Below are 23,134 nucleotides of genomic sequence, written 5' to 3' on the forward strand. Positions count from 1 at the left end.
CCAATGAACTCTCCTATGAGGCTGGGAGTTTCTCCCACCACTGCAACTCCCACAGGTTTTTACAGCCAGATATTTTTAAGGCTTTCTTTTCCAGCACTGGAACCCTGGGTGGCTTGGTCTGTCTTGCTTCCTTGTTGTTCATCCTGGTTTATCCTCATACAAATGTGGGACCCCCAGTCCTCCATCTGCCACCTTGCCATGCATCCTCTCTGCCCCAGCTGCCCATCTCTGCCCCTCCTACCATTCTGAATGAATATTTCTTCTTTAACTCCTTGGTTGTTGGACTTCCACACAGTGTGAATTTCTGGCACTTCTGGTTATTTTTTTGTTTTTAAATTTGTTGTTGTCTTTTCGGTTGCGTGAGGAAGCAAAGTGTATCTACCTACACCTCCATCTTGGCTGGAAGTGAGCTCATGTACATATTAACTTTACTAAGTATTATAAAATTGCTCCCTGTTGTAATTATTCCAAATTTACTTCCACAGATGAAGTATGAAAGCCAGTTTCTGATTCTCCATTCTCACCACAGGTGATGTTATAATGACTTGAAAACTTTGTTAACTAATGGTTCTGAAATCATAGCTCATTGTTATTTGAATTTGCACTTCCCCACTAAAGAGCACTCTTTCCTATGCCTCATGATCCCCAACAGTGACATGAAAGTCATGAAACTGATTATTATCATGAGGCCCATGTTAATATTGCTAATGTTCTAGTCAATGGCCATTACAACATAGTTCTTCAGCTGGTTTCTCAGTCTCATACTGAGTTTTCCATATACATAGCTCACAAATGCTAGAGGACATGCTGTGTGCTTTCATGAAGGACTGCTTGCTAATTATTTCACTGGTAAACAACTCAAAACAGTCTTGGTTTCCCATGTTTTCTTGTCACTTTGGAGGGATTCTTTTGAAATGGAAGTCACTTATAAAATGAGATCCATGATTTTTTCCACATGAAAATGACAAGATGTAAAACAACAGGTGTTAGAAATTTGGCATTTGTTTAAATATTCAAAGATATGAGATGCTTATGTACACATGGGATATTTTAGGGATAATATCCTAGAAACAGCAAATGGTTGCCTCTGGGAAGGAAATGAGAATTTCAGTCTTGGGATGAGAAATGGATCCAGTTTCCATTACAGCATTCTTGATATTCTTCACTTTTCTTTGTTTTACCACCTCCAAACAAAGCAACCAGAGAATCTGATCTGATTGCAATACAAGTTTATGACTTTTTTCCATTGCAAATCATTTTGTTTTTACTTGCTAATAAACAAATTATTAGATACAGAACTATATAAAAGGGAGATTAACTATTTAAAATTGTGAAACAGAAAAGTCAACACTTTGGCATATTTTTTCTTCTCCATCAGATTTCCTTTCACTACAAACATTCCACAATATTTTTTCAGTTTAAAAGTTAGTAATGGATGGAGGCCAGTTTAACAGCCTGGAAAAGAAGGGCAAACAGCTGTCAAAGTGTTGCAAATCTGCTTTAAAAAACTTTAGGCCAGTCTCATGTTTTGATTTCAGGAAACTTGTGCAATTTACTTTTCCATCTATAAAACAGATGACAGTGTGTCTGTATTATGTTGAAATCTATTTTGTATTTAAGAAAAGACTTCATTGTATAGTCCTTCCATATCTCTGACCTGTTTACCTAGGTAGACAGAGATTGTTTTGTCATCCTGGGCATTTTCACTCCTGACTGCTTTATCCTCACCAGCTGCCCCAACAGGACCCTTTGGGGTGCTGTTGGTGTTCTGCTCTGGTGGAGCCCTGGTGTCTGGAAATAGGACATACACTCTCTGGATGGGTGACATTTTCCTTGGATCAAAGCAATTATTCAGATCAATCAAATCTCTTTCCTTATGGGATCAAATAAAGAATTCTTATGTACCTAATGTTTTAAAATATTTTTTGATTAATCAATGCCTGAAGAAGTTGTTCTGTTTTAGGGGTAAGTTGTATGTTAGCTGGTTGGATTTATTTTGGAAGTGATATAAGAGGTTTACAACAGTAGATATGCTAGCTATGATGATTATTTTATATACTGTTTCAATAAACTTATAGACATAAATATATATAACATTTTTATACAGTGTTTGAAATTCAACAGCAGTTTCATAGATTGCATAACAAGATCTTTTGGACCTTCAAGGATAATTTTCAAAGCAAATCCATGCAGAAAATGCTATTTATTTGCTCATTCTTTCATATAGTCATTAATTTAACCATATGGTTGAATATATATTGTGTGTACCTTGTGTGTTAGGTACTGTGTGTTAGGCACAGGTTAGGTACTGAGAACAGAAAAATAAAAAAGAAAAACCCCACTACCTGCTCAGTGGAATTTCACAGTATAATAGAAGAGATGTGGCATATGGATAACTTAGTGCAATAAACACTATAAGAGCTGTGAGAGTCAGGTCTACCCAACAGAGTGTCAGTTAGTTATTACTGCATAACAAACAGCCCCAAAGTCTTTATAGCATATAACACTAATTATTTATTTTGCTCACGAGTCAGAGTTGTCTCATTGTCAGCTGATCTAGGCTGACTTGGACGGGGTGACTTGACTCAGGTCCATATATCTCTCATCCTCCTCTGGAATGAATAGGCTAGCTTGCATAGGTGTGTGTGTGTATATATATTATATATATATAAAATATGTATAATATAGATATAATATATATATTTTATTCTAATGGCAGAGGAACAAGCAGAAATACACATGGCTTAAGGCCTGGATACAAGCCAGCCCACTGTTACTTCTTCCTATATTCCATTGGCCAAAGTTAGCCAGGTGGCTGAACCCAAAGTTAAAGAGTTGGGATTTAGGCTCCATCCATTTGTAGGAAAAATTTACAAACTTATTCAGAAAATGACATGAATAAAGGAGTCATAAAATATTTGGGCCAATAATATAATCTATTAGAGAGGAATACAGAGTAAGAAACAATTGGCTGTGATTCAAGCAAGAGACACCAAGGAACGAGATGAGCATCTATTTTTTGTTTTATCATCATGCGTGATTCACTATTATTTAATCCACTGTACTTTGCTCTCTTAACGTAGGCTGTTATATGTGAACAGGGCTATGTTCTACATGACTTCTGTGCCCCTTGCCGTGCTTTAGCTCATATTGGTTAATAAAAAAATTAAGTGGTTGTTAATAATGAACTCAAGGAATAGAAATTGTAAGTAAGGTATGATACCATTCCTTTCAAGAATATCTGCTGCCTTTTATGATCACAGAGGTCATAACCACCTAAAAGAAGATCTGTAATGATCTAAAGGAGAAATTGTGATACCACATTCCTTTTCATCACCTTTGCCTGGGTAGAAAGTGTCACTCCTTACACAGAGACAGCCAGCCTTGGGAAACAGCCCGGTGAGGAAGGTGTGTGGGTGAGCATTCACCTCAGTCCTCAGTGGCTCAGCATGTGTTCCCTTCTCATCCCTGGTTACCCAGTGTCCTCATGCTAACATATCCTTGTCCTGCCAGTAGCGTGGTCCTCCTTTCCTGGCAGATTTGTGTGTAGTCAATCACTGCACTAGTATCCTAGGGCTGTTGTCTTAGTATTTTTGGGCTGCTCTTACAACAAAATACCACAGACTGACTGGCTTACACGTAACATTTATCTCTCATAGTCCTGGAGACTGGGAAGTCTGAGATCAAGGTGCCAGCAGACCAAAGACTGCTGCCATAACAAATTACAACAAACTGTGCACAACAAACATTTATTCTCTCATAGCTGTAAGGCTAGAAGCCCAGAATGAAGACGTCAGCGGTGCCATGCTCTCTTTGAAGCTCTATAGGAGAATTTGTTTCATGACTTTCTTTTAGCTTCTGGACTTGCCAGCAATCCTAGACATTCCTCGCTTTATAGGCGCATTGCTCCAATTTCCGTTTCCATCATTATAGGAAATTCTTCCCATGTCTGTGACTCTTCTCTTCTTAAAAAGGTGCCAGCCATGTTGGTTAAGGCTCAACCTAATGCAGCATGACTGCATCTTAAATTGATGATATCTGCGAAGACTCTATGTCCCAGTAAGTTCACAGTTTTACCCACAAGTGTGAATGGGTAAATGTGAATGGGTAATTGTGAATGGTGATTCCCTCACAGCCCTATTTTCTGTTGGATGGTAGCCACTTTGTTTGTCATAGTGTTGAGAAGGACATTTGTTAATCTGCCAGTGTCCCTCCCTTCTGGCAATAGTTAGGTTGCTGCTAGCATATGAGGCATTGTGTAATATCTTAAAAAGGCATCTCTTCTGGGTGGATCAATTGCAAGATTTGTGCTCACTTCATGGATGAATTGCCAAAAGTTTGCACTCTGTCCTATTTACATAAGGAGTGACACTCCCCACCCCTGCTTTTGTGTCCACACTAATTGGAGTTGGATTTTGTCACTTGCAACCAAAGAATCCTTACTGACATAGATGTTACTGAGTGCCATGAAATAATGTGCTGCTTCTCACAAATAATTTCCTGGAGATCTGTTAACCTAAATGAAGTTTTCTGAGGTGGTAAATCTGGGGCCCTATGACCTCCAGAGCAGGCTTATAGTTTTGGTAGTTAGGCATCGGGGTGCCCCTCCATGTTCACAATTCTGTTTCTTCCCTGTTACACCTGAGGTAGATGCTGGTGTTCCTCACCCACGTCCCCTCATTCTGACCCCTTCAGTGGGCAGCACCCACTTCTAGCTGCCAGAGCCCACTTTGCCCATCCATGTGACAGGCTAGGATACTCAGGAACTGTCACTGCCCTGGGAGTGGTCCTTGATGTCCGACAAGAGGTGGCATATTCCACACCCCAGCTCCCTCTCCCTGAAATGGGATGCAGTGAGGTGTGATCTGCACTGGCTCCCAGAGGTCCCCTGTGGACACAGCTCCCTTTCTGAGTGGTAGCTCACTTGATAATTCACCTCGACTGGCTGATGATTCTCACCTCTCTTCTCATGCTTCCACCTGCCACCCCTCCTTTTGCTGGCGTTTTTTTCTGGAATCACCTCCTACATTAGCTACTAATCTGAGTGAGCTTCTGGGCATTTCCACAAGAAGACAAGACCTATATGTAGGGTCCTCCTACAGGAACTGCAGGTCCTAGTCAGCCACTAAACGCCCTGATGGCCTCAGGTAAGCAGTCTGGACCTTGGTGTCTATCTGGAAAGGGAGTGGCTGGTCAGTCTAAAGGAGGATTTAAAATAAATAAATGAATAAATAAATAAAGTATTGGAAAGGCTGACTAGATCATTACTTTTAAAAAATAAACTTCTTGTTTTTTCTCTAACTATAAAAATAAAACATGACCATTATAAAAATTTGGAAACTGTAGAAGAGTAGATAGAAAAAAATTGAAATTACCCATAATTCCACCACCCAAGAACATATTTTTTTGAATGCACAAAGTAAATCATGGTCCCTAAAACCCTAACATTCTGTGTTTATTTATGTTTATCCAGTTTGGCTGAGACATAATAGGCATATAACACCATAAGTTTAAGGTGTATGGCAAGATGATTTGACTTATGTATACTCAGTCAAATGATTACCACAGTAATTTTAGTTAACATCCATCATTTTAGATAAATGCCAAGAGAAAAGAAAGAAGTTTTTTTTAATCCTTGTAATGAGAACTCTTAGGACCTACTCTCTTAATAATTTTCATACATACCATACAGCAGTGTCAACTATTATCACTATGTTGTACACCACATCCCTAGTGCTTATGTATCTTATAAGTCTAAGTTTGTACCCTCGGACAACCTTCATCCAATTCCCCCCGCCCCCGCCCCCACACACACCCAGCTTCCTCTCTGGTAACCACAAATCTAATCTCTTTTATTATAGGCTTGTTGTTGTTTTTTGTTTTGTTTTGTTTTCAGGTTCTATGTTCTACTGACAAGTGGGAACATTCTGTGTTCAGACTCTGGTTGTACAGGACCATGAACCTAAGAATTCTGCAGTTACTCTCTTGCTATGTGTACAGCAGCCCAGTATAAACTGCTTGCACAGCACGAGGAGGAAATGTGGCTACTGGGCTCTTGTGTAACAGAACAGGAAACTCTAAATGTAAACAGGACCTTCTAATTTTAAATTTAATCTTTATTGTATGTTTTCCATTATCATTTAGTCCCCTTACACCCCACTCCCCCCAGCAATCACCACACTGTTGTCTACGTCCATGAGTCCTTTCTTCTTTTTGAAGAATCCCTCTACCCTCTAACCTACTCCCCCACTAGCTGTCATCTGCTCTCCATCTATGAGTCTGTCTCTCTTTTGCTTGTTAGTTCAGTTTGTTCATCAGATTCCACGTATGAGTGAAATTATATGGTGTTTGTCTTTCTCTTATTGGCTTATTTCACTTAACATAATATTCTCCAGGTCCATCTATACTGTTTCGAAAGGTAAAACTTTCTTCTTTTTTGTGGCTGAGTACCATTCCATTGTGTAAATGTCCCATAGTTGTTTTATCCACTCATCTATTGATAGACACTTGGGCTGCTTCCCTGTCTTGGCTATTGTAAATAATGCTGTAATGAACATAGGGGTGCTTATGTTCTTTCAAATTACTGTTTTGGGTTCCTTCAAATACAGTCCCAGAAGTGGGGTCTCTGGGTCAAAAGGCAGATCTGTTTTTAATTTATTGAGGTATCTCCATACTGCTTTCCACAGTGGCTACACCAGTCTGCATTCCCACTAACAGTGCAAAAGGGTTCCCCTTTCTCCACCTCCTGGCCAGTACTTGTTGTCTGTTGATTTATTGATGATAGTTATTCTAACAGGTGTGAGATAACATCTCATTGTGGTTTTAATTTGCATTTCTCTGATGATTAGTGATATTGAGCATCTTTTCATATGTCTGTTGGCCATCTGTATGTCCTCTTTGGAGAAGTGTCTATTCAGGTCCTTTGCCCATGTTTTAATTGGGGTGTTTTTTTAGTACTGAGATTTATAAGTGCCTTATAAATTTTGAATATTAACCCCTTATCAGATATATTGGTGAATATGTTCTCCCATTCTGCAGGTTGTCTTTTTATTGTTAATGATTTCCATTGCTGTGCAAGTAAGCAGGACTTCATTTGTCAAGGAACAGAAATTAGTTACCCACCAGTGCTTTCAAGTTCAGACCAGGAGTTTGGGAAAAAGTAGGAAGTTACAGAATGTAATAGAGAAAATCAGGAAATTAAAATCTCTAGGCTCAGCATGAAGTTTATTTAGATAATTGGACTATTTTTCTCAAACTGTGAGGAAACAAAAGGCTGAAACAGGACAAATTTACTTAGAGAAATTGATCTCTGATCATAGGAAGACCTGGATTGTGGACCAGCAAGTGAGGCAGAAGTGAGGTCTGGTTGTCTTTTCAATAATAGCAGAAAACATTTTGCAAAGGTAACATACATTCAGATAGATTGGGACCAGGTAGAAACACCACAAGAAGACAACCCCAGGAAGTAAATAAGACCAATAAGGAAAATGTTAAATCTGTGATGGTAACAGTCCTATGATGAAGACTTGGGTTCAAGGCCTTTCTTTGGGAAGTGAATAAAGAAGCCCAACTGAGAAAGCGGGGAAGGTGAGACAGGGAAGAGAGCAAAGCTTTCAAGCTTGGCTTCCTGCTGTAGGCTTCTGAGGTTTGGCCCCTTGTGACTCCAGCAGAAGAAATTCCAAGCTGAGCCCAGTCCCAATTGTGGAATCCTGAGGACACAAAATTGTTGTTGGTTTGAGCCATTGAATTTTGGGGTGATTTCTTTATGAAGAAATAGGTAGCTGGTACAGTGGGGAGGGCTGATGGGGTAAGCAAAATGGCCCTCAAAGATGTTCACTTTCGAATCCCTGGAACCTGTAAGTATAATATATTACATGGTAAAAAGGACTTTGCAAGTGGAATTAAGGTTAAGAAACTTAAAACAAGGAGATTATCCTGGATTATCTGGGCCTAATCTAATTACATAAACCTTTAAGCAACTTTCTCCAGCTGGACCTGCTTTTGTTAGTGGGGCCACATGCAAAGTATGAGAAGTAATGCAGGAAGTCTTGAAGAAGCAAAGACTGGCCCCTGGCAGACAACCAGAAAATAAACTGGGACCTCAGTCCTGCAGCCACAAGAAACTGAATTCAGCCAAAAACCTAGATGGGCTTGGAAGCCAATCCATTCTCAGGCCCTCCAGAAAGGAAAAAAGCCTTGCCATCCATCACTTTGATTACAGCTTCATGAGACTTTAAGCAGAGGACTTAGCTCAGCCATGCTGCACCTGGACTTCTGACCTACAGAACTGTGAGATAATAAATGGGTGTTGTTTTAGCTACTGTGTGATCATTTGTTACAGCAGCAATGGAAAACCTACACCCAATTTGTAAACTGACCACTGCAAGGCAATGTGAACGATGTGATCTTTCAGGAGTGTGCGCCCTAGCAATGGGCAGAGGAGGAAACAGCCAACTGCTGATGAAAGGGGAAAACACTTCACAGGAAAGAAGGAGTTTGAGCTGGGTTTTGAAGGAGCAGTGTCTTAGGTCAGATTCCCCCAGAAGCCAACTCCAAGAAAAGAATTTGAGAGCAAGTAGCTGTTTTAGGTGATAATCCCAGGAAACACCAGTAGAGGAATGAGAAAGTGAGAAAGGGAAAGGAAAGAAGTAGATAAAAATGAATTATTAAGCAAGTTAACAAGTGCAGGAACTTAACAGGTGCAGGATTAAATGGACCTTAATCCTCCTGAGGGTGCTGGAAAACAGTGTAGGCCATTCCTCAGAACTACCATATTCAAGGGACAAAAGCACAAAGGGATGACCAACACCCATCATCACTGGGTGAGAGCTTCTCCTGGGGCATTAATTTTCTGGTGGTTCTGGCCTGTAATGTGTGCATGCAGAGCAGGCACCTGCACTTCAGAAAGCTCTCAGGCAAAAAGTTGCAGGTGCTGACAGTTGGAAGTCTGGCTGGCATGAGCTGAACTGCTGAGGACAACAGGATATGGGTAGAACACCTATAGCACCTGCTGCAAGTGGTGAGGGTTTACTAGGCAGTGGAAAACAAGTATGCACATAGAGGCCCTCAAAACATACAAAGGAGTGTTGTGAAGGGGTTAGTGGAGTCGGGTCTGCAGTCAGACACACAGGGATTTGAATCTTGATCCCAACTCCTTGCTAGTTGTGCCTCCTTGGGCAAGTAAACTTGCTGTTCTTTGTGTTATCTGCACAATGGGTACATCCGTATGTACTTAGCTCACTGGGTTGTCACAAGAATTAAATTAGATGTTTTAAAAGGGGATGATGAACCCTTACCTAACATCATATACAAAAATTAACTCAAAGTGGATCAAATCTAAACATAAAAGGTAAAACAACAAAACTCTTCAAAGAAAACATAGGGCAAAATCTTCATGGCATTGGATTTGAGAACAATTTCTTAAAAATTACACCAAAGACACAGAAAACAAAAGCAAAAATAGACAAACTGAACTTTGTAAAATTTAAAACTTTTGTGCATCAAGAACAGTATCAATAGAGTAAAAAGGCAATGTGTGGAATGGGAGAAAACGTTCACAAATCAGGTATCTGATATGGGATTAATATCCAGAATATACAAAGAGCTCTTAAACTTCAATAACAACAAAAAAACCTGATTCAAAAATGGGCAAAGGATCTGAATAGACATTTCTCAAAGAAGAAATATGAATGGCCATTAAGAGATGCTCAACATCCTAATCATTAGAGAAGTGCACATCAAAACCACAATGAGATGCCACTTTATGCCCATTTAGTAAAGCTGCTACATTAAAAAAAAAAGAAAATTACAAGGGTTGGTGAAGATGTGGAGAAACTGGAATCCTTATGCACTGTTGGTGGGGATGTAAAATGGCATAGTTGCTGTGGAAATAGTATGGTGTTTCTTCCAAAAAATTAAATGTGGAATTACCACATGACTCAGCAATTCCATTTCTGTGTATATATACCAAAGAAGTGAAAGCTAGTTCTCAAAGAGATATTTATATACTTGAGTTCACAGCATTACTATTCACAATAGCCAAAAGGTCAAAGCAACCCAAAAGTCCATTGACAAATAAATGGATAATCAGATTATGATATATATACAATAGAGTATTATTCAGCTTTAAAAAGGCAGGAAATTCTGACAGGCTACAACATAAACCTTGAGGACTTTATGCCAAGTGAAAAAAGTCAGTTACAAAAAGACAGACATCATTTGAGTTCACATACATGAAGCACCTGGGGTAGTCAGAATCATAGTGACAGAAAGTAGGGTGGTGGTTGCCATGGGCTGAGAAAGTATGGTTGCTGGGGAAAGAAGAATTATTGTTCAATTGGTAAAGAGTTCCAGTTTTACGAGATGGAAAGAGTTACAAGATGGATGGTGGTGTTGGTTGCACAATAATGCGAATGTACTTAATACCACTTAATGAGCTTTTGTGAGCCAGAACAGGCTTCCTTCAAATCTGATATTCCATTTGTGGGGGAGTATGTGTGTGGGTAGAAAAAAAATCCTTTAGGTTTTCTGATAGTGCTTTTGCCACCCTCAGCAGTGGCGGCAGCGGCTGCTTCTTCTTCTTCTTCTTCTTCTTTTTCTTCTTCTTCTTCTTCAATAAGTACTATGAACCAAAATATTGATATGCAAATACTCTAGGTCTAGGGGTCTAGGAGCTCAAGAGAAGGTGGCCATCTTTTTTTACCCGAGTTCGCATATACTTTTCTATGAGAGTATAACTTGTAATAAAGGGTTAACAAAAAAAAGAGAGAAAGTTGTCTTTACGTCTCTTTCGGTAAAAGCAGAATTTGATCAGACTCATTTAAATAAATGACTATGTTCATGGTGAATCTATTGGCATAAATATAAATTCCAGTTAGATTAAAAGGGGAAGAACTTCACAGCCAAACTTACAAGGCTGAAATGACCAGCTGCTCTTGAAATCCTTTTCCTCTTTCTCCTGGGACCCATAGAACACATTTCCCAGCCTTTTTGCAGTTGGGCAGAACCAGGGGACCATGTTCTGGATAATGAAAAGTTAGTGGATGCAAAGTGCATCACTTCCAGGCAAAGCTGTTGAAAACTCCCCACTTTCAAAGCCAGTAACATCCAGTTCATGCTGTCATCTTCCTGGTTTGAGTTCTACTGCCTTACTTTTGCATTTATGAGGACCCTTGTGATCACATTGTGCCCAGTGGATAATCCAGGATAATCTCCCATGCCAAGATCTGCTGACTAGTGATCTTAATTCCTTCTACAACCTTAAATCCCCTTTGCCACATAATCTAACATATTTACAGTTTCCAGGGATTGTGATATCTTTGAAGGGCTATATTATTTTGCATACCACATAGACTGAACACAATTATACAATCTTAGATTTTATCTATTTATTTTTAGAGAGAGTGGAAGGAAGGGATGAAGAGAGGGAGAGAAACAAAGATGTGTGAGAGATGCATGATTGGTTGCCTCTCGCACACCCCCAAGGAGGGACCCGGCCCACAACTCAGGCATGTGCCCTGACTGAGAATTGAACTGGTGACCTTTTAGTTCACAGGCCAGCATACAATCCACTGAGCCACACCAGACAGGGAGAAATAAATAAAATCTTAAAAAAGATTTAAGGAGGTGTGTGCACCCAATTAGGTGCCCTTCATTTATATTTTTATTAAGCATCTGTAGCAGATGTTTGTGGTATGATATGGCACATCCTCTCAGTGCGTCCGATTTCATGTGCCCTTGGTAAACAGTTCATACACTTTGCCAACACCCTTCATAAAGCATACATGGAAACAACACTTCGCTTTCTCCAAGGTAGCAGAAGATACCTTAGTCAAATTCAGGTAACTTGAAAGTGCAAGGGAGTTAACAACCCCAGGAAGCGATGTTCATCTAATGGGGGATGGATCACTGGTAAAGTGCCACAACCACCATCCTCTGGTGGAACACTTCTGGAGTGCTTTCTCCCTAGTGCCAGCAGGATTGCGCCTCAGTTGCCCACAGTGTTAACTAGCTCATTAGTGCACCGTTGTTGTTTTTTCTCCCTTCCTTGTCTCATTCTTCCCAGGTCCTTCCTTCTGCTTCTTGAGATCACCTGCCAAATACACTACCTGCACCTATGTCCTCTCTGATTTGGCTTTTGAGGGGAATCCAACTAAGACAGCACTTAGCACTGATGATTTATGGTCAGTTAATGAGTCAGGTCTCTGCAGAGTAGACCTGTGCCAGTACAAACCAGTACAGCTTGTTTACAGGCATCTGTTCTGACTGGCTGGCATGCGTTTACTTGGTCGGTGCCCTCGTCACACAGGGCATCTGCCACTAATAAAGTCTGTCAACATCTAGCATAAATGACCATCCCTGATGTGTTCTTCTTGGCTAGCTACAAGGTTCTAGCTCAAGATATGTTGGCAGGGAACAGAACTGCCTTAAGATGCACTCTCAGTGGGCCATGTGCTAAAAAGGCCTGTGTGCCTAAAGTGAGAAGAAAAGGTTATTTGAGGTTGTCTTTTTTTTATTAGTTCAGGCTGAGGTCAGGGTTGTTTATTTGAATTCTGGCAATAACCCTGGGAATTCATTTAGGTGCCAAGAAAGATTGCGCTCCAAAGCACACAAGGCAGCAGACGTGGGCCCAAAGGAAGACACCAGGGCCTTGTCGCAGACACAGCAAGCACACGATGACTTTTGAGGGGTGGGGGGTCATGCATTGTTTGTCAGCTAATGTGGACATTATTTAATCAATGTAGCACAGGGAGATCAGGTAGAAGGCAAAGATGCAGACTTCTAGCAGACTTTTATCATCTCTCTCTGGTATGCAGCCATTCTCTTATGAAACCTTATCCTCTCCCCCAGGTGTTGGCAGAGAGCTGAGAATGGGGTTCAGCACTCTGAACACCCCTGGCAACACCTTCCCAATGTCAGCAAAGTTGGGCTGTGATGTTGTCACTACAGAAGGCTTAACTGATCCCACCTAGAGCTCTGGCACTGGGGTGACCCTTCAGAGTTGTCTTGAATTCATGCAACCATTCTTTGGACACAGGCTATCCCCAGGAAGGGCATGAAGTCTTGGTCAAGGCAGCTGCCAGAAGCCAACCCTCCTGGTAGCTGAGGGGATGAGTGTCTTGGTCCTGAAGAGGGGATTCTGGTGAGGCACCAGAGCATCCATTTAATGCTGCATTACTGCACCCCACTCCTGGTCTCCGCAAGACACCACATCCCACCCCCATAACCCCCATCTTTGGTAACTTTCAGCCTTCCCTGGAAATAGGAAGCATTGCTTTCGCATTATAGATACTGAATTTTCTTTCCTGGACATTATGAGCTGAACCTTTAGGGCAAAAACACTGATATAAAAACTCTTAATTAAGAAGTTCATATATGGCCTGGCTGGCATAGCTCAGTGGATTGAGCACAGGCTGTAAACCAAAGCATCACAGGTTCGATTCCCAGTCAGGGCACATGCCTACGTTGCAGGCCACGGCCCCCAGCAACCACACATTGATGTTTCTCCCTCTCTCTCTTTCTCCATCCCTTCCCTCTCTAAAAATAAATAAATAAAATCTTTAAAAAATTAAAAAAAGAAGTTCATATATGAATATTCTGAATGAGTGTGGTACGAGGTGCTTATGGTGATTATGTCAACCTGTGTGTCCCTAAGAAATAGTTGTATTAGACCAGCTGTACTGAAAAGCTGTCTCTGTAATGTCCCTGGGTCCCACTTCCGCAGCCACCACAGACACCCACAGCTATGCTGCCAGAGTCCCCAACCTCACACATCTTTTTAATCTACTGCTTCAGATCCCAGCATGCCCCACCAGCTGGAGGAAGTTGTAGAGCAGGCAGGGAATGGGAGAGACCCCCGCTGCTTGGACGAATGCTTAAAAGGGAAACTGTGAGCAGGAGGCTGAAAAACAGGCAAAAGAAGGTGATGGTGAGGAAGAGGATGGAGATGAAGGTGAGGAGTTTGAGGCAGCAAAGGGCAAAAAGGATGATGATGTTTTCATTGATGAGGATATCTGGGCAGCAGAAAAGGAAAAGTTAAGCATGAGAGAAAGAGAGGGAGAGAGAGAGAAGGTGGAGAGAAAGAGAGGGAGAGATAGAGAGAGTCTACTTTGACCTGTTTACCTATTCACCTTCCGCTTGCCTCTCAGAATCCAAATGTAGTCACCTAGACTAGATTTCCTCCTACCTATCTGCTGTGGGCAGGGCCACCCACAGGTGACACACACTCTCCACCACACAGCCAAAACCACGAGGTCAATTTGCAAGAGGAAGTAAAAAGAACCAAAAGTTTCAAGGCCCTGCTCTTTCTCCTTAAAAATACTTTGAAAAATATTGGGGTTTGGAGGTATTTTTTATGCTTTATGTTTTTGTTAGTCTTGCTTAATGATCTCAGATGATCAAACATGACTTTCAGAGCATTCTCTGTCTGACTTGACATGTAGTGTGATTTTTAAAAGATTTTATTTATTTATTTTTAGAGAGGGGGAAGGGAGGGTGAGAGAGAGAGAGAGAGAGAGAGAGAGAGAGAGAGAGGAACATCAATGTGTGAGAGAAACATCAGTTGGTTGTGTCCTGCAGCGCACCCTCAACCAGAGACCTGGCCTGAAACCTAGGCGTGCGCCCTGACTGGGAATCGAAGCAACAACAACAAAAATCTTATTCTGAGCATTCATTAACTTTGTGTGTGTGTGTGTGTGTGTGTGTGTGTGTGTGTGTGTACATTGTGGGAACTCATTTGGAACCGCAGAGGTAGCATAAAGATTATTTTAAGCTGAAGACATTTGAGATTCAACAGATACAGAAAAAATAGCCACCCTAGTCTTCCCTTATCTGACGAATAGCAGCAACTCTGAGAAATGAGGCTGCCATAAATTCCTTAGGAGGGGTGATGTTGTGGCCCTGAGGAAGAGAGAAAGGCCTATGTGCACAAACATTGTGGCAAACTTGTCTCTTGAAAACCCACTGGTCTTTTTAAAAGAAACCTGTTTGTTCTTCCCACAGAAGCCTTCCCCTCTTCCACTTTCCCTTTCCAAGTTGGGTATATAAGCCTTTAACTTTGTTGGACAAGCCAGCTACTTCCTTTGTTGGCTCCTGTATGTGTACAAGATAAAACCTTTTCTCCTATCATCTGTTTATTTATTTGTTTGTTTGTTTATTTATTTGTTTGTTTGGCCTGTTTGATGTGAAACCATGCCTTCCAACAATTAGCTGGAATTTTATCTTGCTGAAATGTTAACAGCAACAATAAAAGTTGGAATAATAGATAATAATTATAACATAATTACTATGTGCCAGGCATCATTCTGGGTCCTTTACAGATATTGATTCCAAAGAATGAGTGAAGGAAACAGGATGAAGCCAGTAGAGCTAAGCTGACTTAAAATGGAGTCTGCACAGTCAAGCTGACAAAACCAGTTCAAACCAAATGGGCTGAAGCATAAGGAACAGATGTTAACTTTAGCCGATGACTTCAACTTTTGAACTTTGTAGTTGTGCAACAATATTGGAAGACATATGTATATAAATCCTAAGATAACCCTCTGAAGAACATCGGAAAGAATGTTCACGTATCCAGGCCACCTGATATTCATTATTCAGATCGCCTGGCATCCATTATATGGACCACTGGACATCAGGAAGATTACCATCCTGGGCCAATGCAGAGGTTAAGATCACAGGGCTGATGCATCTCAAGAATATTCTTTTTACTATAAGAACTGTCAACTTTCCTCTTTTTGTTGGAACACTCTGGGTGTTATCAGGTAGTGTTTCAGATTTGCAAATCCTAAAACCTTGAATAAAACTTCGCCCTTTTAAATGTTAGTGATGCTTCCTGATTCATTCATGCTCAGCAGACAATTCATTTATCCTCACAACTCCATGATGCGTACAGATGCAGAAGTGAAGTCACAGAGAGGTAAAGCAACTCACTCAAGGCCACCCAACCAGGAGGCATCTGTATGGCCAGGCGAGAAACCATGACCTTCTCTAGAAGCATCTCAGAAGTAGCCCCAATGATATCAGAGAGCCCTGGATTCTGAAACTCAAGAAGCCTCTTCTCTTTTCATTGTGATCTTCCCAAATCACAGATGGACAATACTTTCTGTAGTTCTGGTTTTTGAAAAACATTTTCTAACTCTGGGTTTAAGGAAAAAGCACGCATTCTCTTCCTCCTTTCAATTCTAGGTTAGTCCCTTGCTCTGTAAGATTTTCTCACTTTCAGATGTCCTCATTCCATTGTTTTGTTCTCCTGTCTTTGTTTCTTTGTTATGCCTGTATCTCTTGTTCTAAGACAGTTTTAAATAGTGTTTTTACCTGTTGGAGAGGGGTTTGCTGGTGAAGGCAGGCTGCTTGGACTGGGCCAGGACACAGCCGTATTGCCATGTGGTTGCTGGAGTTGAACTATTTTGCACAGGTTGCGAACTGAAGTGCATAAAGGTATGGGTATTGCTACACTTTTCTTTAGCATCTTCATGGAAGCACAAGAAATAAATCTTGTTGAGTTGCACTGCAATGACTAAGCGTGTGGGGAGTGAAGTCACCAGAATGGGCTGGCTATGGAGAGTTCCGGGAAAGCAGAGCAGCAGGTGTTAAGGCTCAGGTAGGGTGAGACTCAGGTTTCACAGCTTTACCCACCTTGACATTCGATAAGTGATCACTGAGCTCACTCGGGCTCTGCGCTGGGCATTCAGCTACAACCTGGAATGATTCAACAATGATAAAGTAGGAACTTTATTTACCCAGGTATGAATGTACAAAATCAGTCAACTTGTCATTCTGTTCTGTAAGCACTAAGTGTCTTCTCCTACCCTCTAAATGTCTTCTTTGTATCTGGAAACACTTGGGATTTGGAGAAACAAAAATTAATAAAGTGGGGGCTTTACAGCCAAACAAAGAAGACAGCTAAAGTGACAGGTGGGAAGCTGATACAATAATCCACATGAGAAATGTTAAGAGTCTGAATCTTTTACAAGACCTGAGAAGATTTGAAGTTATATAAGCCTTTGTTCCCATTTTTAGTGTTGATAATCTGTACCTGAAGTCTTGGCCAAGTCACTGTGGGCAAGTGGATCCACCTTCACAAGACAGAGTGAAAAGGCAAAGGGAGGGAAATATTGTCCCAACACTGTTGAGGAAGCTCTGGGGAACTGGGGAGAATTGTACCCCTTTATGTGGCTGAGCTGCCAGAGTAACTCACTCCTTTCTTTATAGCAGTTACTTCCAGTCAGATGATATTTTCCTGGAATCAACTCAGTAAATTGAAAAAGGAAATGTGCAGTTATTTTTAACTACAGCACATGTAAATTTGGGGGGCACAGGCATCTGTGGTGCATTGGTTGGGATGTAGTTGCATTTCCTGAAAACAGAGGAGTCTCTTTGGCTTTTCTTCCATATGCTGTAGGTGTCCTCTTGACAGTCTGCCCCATTGATGAGCAGGTAAGTCAGCAGCCTGCTGTGAGCAAACCGATTACTGTATTTGATTCTGTATGAGCAAAAGAACTCAAGTCATTCAAGGTTAGCTTAAAATAGAACACCCCAGTAATGTGATCAGCATGGAACAAAGAGTCTGCATCAGAGAAGAGGGGACAGAGAGAAAAAGATACCTCTGGCTGGCAATCCTGCAGAGACTTCCAGGAATAAGCAGGCAGCAGGCTCAGAATGCCACTGATATCTGGTGTCAGCTCTGCCCAAAGGGCCAGCATGGCCCTGTGACTTCTCTCCAGCATTCCACACAGTCATCCCATTTGCGATTTGTCTGTGGAATTAGTGGAGGTGACAACGAATAGTGTTTTCAGCTGCTCGAATGTCATGGTCCTTCTCTCTTCTAGAGACATATGGATATAGCATCTTTTATGAAGCCTAGCAAAGTAACTGTGGACCCAATGCAGAGATAAAAATACAGCAACACTGTAGCAGAATGCATAGCTCTTCGCTTTCTCTAATTCTACCTTTTCTGGGAGTAGACAGGGATTACTTAGGTTAGCTCACAAACAAAGCTACTATGTAGTGTGTACTACTCCCCCCTAGCCTCACCCTCGTTGTGGTTTCCTGGACTTTAATCTTCTGCAAAGCCTTTGATGCTTTGAAACTACAGCTGCGTCTGTTGCCACTGCTATTGTTACAATGGCTAACACTAAGATCAAGTGATACCTGGAGTACATTATGCTCAAGGGAATTTCTTTCCTGCCCCAGCTAGGCCAAAGACACTACAACCTTTGAGGTTGCTGGTGTACCCATGCCTTTGGCAAAGAATTGATGTATGAGCCAAGATTGCCAGTGAAGCAGGAAAACTCCTCCCACTCCTACCTTTGTCTCACACTCTACAGTACTTATTAAAATTTACAAATGAAAATCAGGAGACCCTTTATTCTACGTATGAGACTGCCAAAATCAAAATGTCTGATAAACTGTGTCAGAAAGGCCACAGAGAAGCAGATATTGCAGGTGGAATGTAAATTGATATAATCCTTTGGGAGAATAATTTAATCATTTCTATCACAATTTACAATGCCAATACCATCTGACGCAGCAAATTTATCCCTAGTTGATTCTTCAACACAAACAAAACTGCACGTGTATGAGGACAGTCCATGCAGGAGTATTGTTTGTAAGATGGGAAACAACAGAACAGTGGACCCTGGGGGAATTTGCCAGATTCCCTTTGCTCACCTCTGAGTTCGCCTGTAGGCAAGGTGGAAAGGTCTGTCTGCAGTGACATAACTTCTCACCTCCAGCCACCTGCAATTCCCTCTAGGGCGAAACCCTCAACCATTGAGAAGGAAAGATGGTGTGTAACTTAGTCTGTTTGGGCTGTGATAACAAAACACCACAGACTGTGTAGCTTGAAAAAACAAACAAGCAGGAATAAGTTTTCCCACAGTTCTGGATGCTGAAGTCCAAGATCAAAGTTCTAGCCAACTCGGTTTCTGATTAGGGCTCTCTTTCTGACTTGCAGATCGCTGCCTTTTTGACATATCCTCATATGGCCTTTTCTCAGCAAGTGTGCACAGGGAAGGAGGACAAGAGTGCAGGAGCAAGCTCTGCTATCTTTGCTTATAATGACACTAATAAAATCAGGGCCCTGCCCTTATGACCTCACTTAACTTTAATTACTTCTTTAAAGGTCCCATCTTCAACTACAGCCACACTCAGGGTTAGGGCTTCGACATATGAATTGGCAGGTGGGGTGGGGGAGGGGACACAGACATTTAATCCATAGCAGTGAATGAGCCCCCATCCCTCAGAGTGATGTTTCTGAGGCATGCTCTACACAGTTTCTCAGAGGGTACCCAGTGGGATTGAGCCCAAGTTGCCCTAAATTATAACTTATTTGTTAATCTATTTTATCATGGCTTTTTTTCTCCCTCCCTTCTCACTGAGCTTCCTAGAGCTACCTCCCAAATAAATGACCTACACCCAAGACTTTGTTTCAGGGTCTGCTTTGGGAGAACTCAGACTGAAATAATACTTTGAATAATCAGTGCTTAGAATCTAAAGAGGCAGTTGTTATGTTCTGGTTTCTGGTTGGTGCCAGTTCACACTGCAGCATGTGGTGGGCTGGAGTTGGAGAGACCCTGGCAATGGGTCTGCCTTGGAGAAAGGGTGAGGCAGGGAACAGAGGACAGACCTGCATCCACAATGCCAGGAGTCCCAGAGGGAACACCCCCTCCCCCAAGCACAGCAGAGACAACAGGCACGACTCCAGGCCCTGTGGAACCCAGAGTATACCCACAGAGGAGCTGAACACAGTTACTCAATAGCTTCTGAAACAAGGCAGAGTTTGAAATTTCAAAGTATGTTCTCCCTGGCAAATTGTTGTTGGAAAGTTAGTTTTTGAGAGTTACAATTGAGGCTGTTTTAATTTTTATCACCACTGATTACTTGTCCTGTTCTTAAATTTTTTAAAAAGATTTATTTTCAGAGAGAGGGGAAAGGAGGGAGAAAGAGAGGGAGAGAAGCATCAATGTGAGAGAGAATCATCAGTTGGCTGCCTTTTGCACATCCCCAACCAGGGACCTGGCCTGCAACCCAGGCATGTGCCCAGACTGGGAATTGAACCAGTAACCTTTTGGCTCACAGGCCCATGTTCAATCCACTGAGCCACACCAGCCAGGGCTTAAATTTTATATAAATGAAATAATTCCATAGGTCATCATTTCATGGCTGGCTTATTTTGTTAATATGATGCTTGTAAGATTTATCCATGTGGTTGCAGATGTACTGAGCATATATTAAGTAGCCTACTAAAAACAATACAAAATTGATTACAAAGGCAAAACCTAGGTGATTTTTTTCCTTTCAGCTCTTACATCAGAAAAAAAAGAAAAGTATAAGTAGTTCAAATAGGATATACCATGTAAGAAAATGCGATTTTCCACATATTTAACATTATTGGAAACTCACATTTTTATGGGAAATGAAAGCAGACACAGATCCTCAAGTCCCCTCCCCATGTGGTCTGACCCCTCTCTCAGGGAGGGAAAGAATTTCTGTGTGGGTGACTCCACAAAGGCTGTAAAGCTTGTTTCTATGTTACCTTTATGTTTCAATTTCTCAGATTCTTCTCACCTCTTGTAATCATGGGTAACTGTCTGTATTAATACTATCACCTTTAGAAAATTCTCACAGTGTGTATGTGTCTGGTCCTCTGGGGTGAGAAGCAGTTCAGCATTACCTGCTGTCTAAATCTGCTGTAGGCTTCTATCCTGGCAATCAAGCTTGCCATTCAGATATTTCTATCCTTCAGTCATAAAGAAGCTTCCAGAAAACTGAAAAAGCTCCTGCACAGCAAGGAAATCATCAATAAAGTTAAAAGGCAACCTACTGAATGGGAGAAAATATTTGCAAATCATATACCTGATAAGAGGTTAATAACCAAAAAGTATAAAAAACTAATACAACTGAATAACAACAATAATAAAACCAAACAATCTGATTAAAGAATGGGCAGGGGATCAGAATAGCATTTTCCCAAAGAAGACATATGGATGGCCAACAGACACATAAAAAAGGTGCTCAGCACCACTAATTATGAGGGAGATGCAAGTCAAAATCATGATGGGATACCACCTCACACCTGGGAGAATGGCTGTTATAAATAGGACAAGCAATAACAAATGTAAATGAGGATGTGGAGAAAGGGAGCCCTCGTGCACTTGTCGTGGGATTGTAAATTGGTACAGCCACTATGAACAACAGTATTGAGGTTCTTCAAAAAGTTAAAATTAGAACTTCCATGATCCAGCAATTTCACATTGAGGTATTTATTCAAAGGAAATGAAAACATTAACTCAAAGGTGTATGTGTATCCCCATGTTCATTGTAGCATTATTTACAATAGTTAAGACATGGAAACAACCTAAGTGTTCATTAATGGGAGAATGGATGTAAAAAATGTGATAAACACACACCCGCACAGAGGAATATTATTTAGTCAGAAAAAGAAGGAAATCCTGCCATTTGCAACAACATGAATGGAACCTGAGGGCATTAGGCTCAGTGAAGTAAGTCAGACAGAGACAGAGAGATAGCAAATGATATCACTTATAGGTGGAATCTGCCCCCATCCCCCAAAAGAACTCATAGATGCAGAGAGGATGGTTCATAAAAGGGCATGCAGTTTCTGCCTTGTTTGCTGAAACATTCACTCTTAGAGCCCTGGGCTACCATGTGAAAAGTCTGACAATTGCAGCCACAGCTGTTAAGGCATCACCAGCCTTCAAGTCTTCCCAGGCAAGACTCCAGACATAGAACAGAAACAAATCACTTCTGCTTTACCTCAAGTCCTGACCTATTTTCAAAACAGAATAAAATGGTTGTTTTAAACTGCTAAACTTTGAGACAATTTTTCCTGCAGTAATTGCTAAAGCAAAATATGACACATGGTTAGAGAAATCAGTTATTTTTTCTTTCCTTTCTTAGATTACTCTGAATAACTTATCAAGATGCCAGAGAAAGCATCTGGTAATGTCGGGGATCTACAGGGACAACACATTTGAAAGTAACTATAACAAACATGACATCATTTGCATGCTGCAGAGAGAGGCACGGGGGCAGGGGCCAGACAGACAGTCATCCCAGGCAAAGCTGCAGCAGATTTCATTTCAATGGTCAGGTGCCCTGTTCAGAACTAGGCAAAGGGTTAGGAAAGGATGGGTCACTCAGCACTGACATGTCACAACTGAGCAGGGAACCGATCCCTATTGTTTGCCAGCTTCAGTAGCATGATGCACTTGGGTAAGAAGAAGGACCAAGTGTTGCTTAATCCTGGGACATTGCTGAGATACAATAGTGGGTGGTTAAGGAAAGGAAGGGGGATTGACTGTAGGGTTCAATTCAAGATGGAGTAACACCATAACCTATTCATTATCCAAAGAAGCGTGCTGCAGTCAGTTTATTTAGGGTTGTTGTTGGCAATCAAGATAATAAAAACCAATGGATGAGACAAGGCAATGGGTCTTTATAGATGACAAGTCTTCCTTGAAGTAAAGCATAAGGCAGTCTTGTAATTTCCAGTGTGTTTCCCAGAAAGAAGAAGATGATACCTGCTAATGGGGTTACTAAGGAGAAGTTCATAGACTATTTACAAAGATGTGGGCAGGTTAAGGAAAACCAAGATGGATGACGCAGTAAAATGAAGCTAGCAAGAGTGGGAAACCACTCACACCCCTAGGCCTGAAGGGTCAACAGGCAGTATCAGTTAGAGTTGAAGAGGGTGGCAGCCTCATGGTGTGAGCTATGAGTTCCAGCAGAAGGATGCAGCACATCTCCGGCAACCAGCAAAGAGGAATGCAGGAAAATACATTCTTCAGCCTTACTCTCCTTCTGCAATCACCCTTCTTGGCTAAATACAAAGGGAAGCCAGAAGGAAGGGGCCCATTGAAGCAGTCCACAAAGGCCAGCCTTTTGGGGCACAAAACAGAATGAAGAAATGTCAAGACTGGACCTGGAGGAGCAAAAGGCAGATACTCAGTATACCATGTATCTGCACATCCAATTTAGAATAACACTCTGAGGCCAGAGCAGAAGGAGGGCTGGTAAGGGGTAGGCATGGGCTTCTAGTCCTGGCTTCTTTCCCATTGTGGAACTAATGTTATGGGCTAGAAACCAGGAGTAATCACCTAGGAGTTTGTAC

Source organism: Phyllostomus hastatus, unplaced genomic scaffold (assembly GCF_019186645.2).
Source record: "Phyllostomus hastatus isolate PE091 unplaced genomic scaffold, TTU_PhHast_1.1 phas_contig_17, whole genome shotgun sequence".
NCBI classification, from domain to species: Eukaryota; Metazoa; Chordata; class Mammalia; order Chiroptera; family Phyllostomidae; genus Phyllostomus; species Phyllostomus hastatus.